General features: G+C 34.2%; 1 non-coding gene across 1 annotated transcript; it reads left to right on the top strand.

The window, feature by feature from the left end:
- The first annotated feature begins 561 nt into the window (after positions 1–561).
- Positions 562–634, top strand: Trnav-uac. The gene has a single exon. It is a non-coding gene; the product is annotated as a tRNA-Val (tRNA).
- Positions 635–1,893: the final 1,259 nt, after the last annotated feature.

Here is a 1,893-nt window from a genome sequence, read left to right as displayed (position 1 = left end):
CATGAACTCCCGATGGTGTCTAGGTGTCAACTAGACATGTGACAAAATGCCTGCCACGTATCGAATCTGTGACATTCCGTGACTTAGGTCGACGTGATAACAACCACGTTACAAACACTTGAAGAGAAGTTGGGGGAAATGTTTTTACAGTGTTCATTCTTTAATCTTAATTTTAAATAATATTTTCTTTTAGGTATTCATTAATGAAGCATTAAAGAATGCTATCAATCACTAGAGTGGTGAAAATAACAGCCGATATTTTATTTTGCTTTCAGGCAAAAGAGAAACCTAAGACTGAAATATGTAATGTTGCAACATAATTTAAGTTTGTTTGTTTTAGTGCAAATCTACATAAATGGGCTCTATCCACCGAGTGTATCGAAACCTTGTAGCATTGCGCTTAAAAACAAAAACCAGCTGGATATAACACATATTTTTAGTTTAACGTCCAGTACTCTATGAAATGATACCCATGAACTCTAATAACTTTATAATGCTTATACAATACAAATGAGAGCTTTCTTCAGTTTAGAAACGAAATTATAAATATTACTTAAATGAGCGCTTGTGGTGTAGTGGTCATCACATTCGCTTTACACGCGAAAAGTCCCAGGTTCAATCCCTGTCAGGCACAAAGTGTATTTCGAAATTAGCGCGTTCTGCTGTCTCAGAGTACTGACGTGTTATTTATCAGTTCTGATTTCATGTTTAGTTAGTGACTTACTCTTTTTGTTTTATCGCGTTGTGTAGTTTTTGTTTGTGATTTTAAATGTGGAAGTTCCTGGTTTATTAAGTCCAGAGCTTCTGTTGAATCTAGATTTGTTCAATATGGCTCTTTAGAAGATATAAAAAGAACAGTGTTTGTGGATTCTCCTAAAATTAATCAAGGACAACTTGTACAAGCTGTTATTTCTCAGTTTTGTTCTTCTTCAGTTTCATCTATTGTCACTTGTCCGGGGGACTATGAGGTTACATTTATATTAAGTGACTATGTTGAATTTGTGGTGCATTCTGGAATGATCATTCATGGCGAATATCTCACTGATGAAAGCCTTATCTCTAAGTTACATACATAGGTCTCAGCGGAGAACTATTCGATAATGGAGGTGGATCGTGGTGTTCTTCTTGGACCTGCTACCTTAGATGATGAGAATATTCGATCACGCTCTTTGTCTACTGTTGCTTCTACGTCGTATTGGAATTAATATTATTAAATTGAGGTAAATTGATACTTACAGACTTAGTCACTGAACATTAACACATAGCATTACAACAATAATAGACAATCCCTAATTTGTAAAAAATAAGTAACAACTCTAACATATTCAAATATTGTCAAATTAATATCTTCTTTTAATTCTGATTAAAATTCTCTCTTCAATATTTCAGAGTAACTTTCTCTAAAGAAAGCACCAAACTGCGAAATAATTTCTTGCATTCCCTCACCTTGATTTATATTAGGTGCATCCACAAATAACATCTAAAGAAATATAATGGTCAGCTCTAACACCAGCAGAAGAACTAGACATAGTAGATAGGTCCTATTACTTCCGCACTCGAAAAAATTAAAAAGCAAAAATTCAAAAGCGCGTGTAACTTTTCACACTGACAGAGCCCTTCAAAAACACGTGTGCCCTTTAAGCGGACGTGATGATCACAACACCACAAGCACATGTACGACGAGTTTGTCTAATTTTTTTTTAAAGTCATGAGTGTAATTATTAAATTGGACTTTCACAAGTCATAACGTGCTGGTTAAGAGAAAAGAAGAAAAAACATAATCCTAGAGCGTTTTCAGTAAATGATATTTTCTCAATTTTAAAAAAAGAACGTTTTTCTAAATAATCGAAGCGTAAAGAAACTTTGCATATCAGGAATCGAGGCTAGTATATG

This window comes from Limulus polyphemus, unplaced genomic scaffold (genome assembly GCF_000517525.1).
Source record: "Limulus polyphemus unplaced genomic scaffold, Limulus_polyphemus-2.1.2 Scaffold14135, whole genome shotgun sequence".
Lineage (NCBI taxonomy): Eukaryota > Metazoa > Arthropoda > Merostomata > Xiphosura > Limulidae > Limulus > Limulus polyphemus.
The sequence above is the reverse complement of the archived record's forward strand: the minus strand, read 5'-3'. Positions and strand labels throughout refer to the sequence as shown.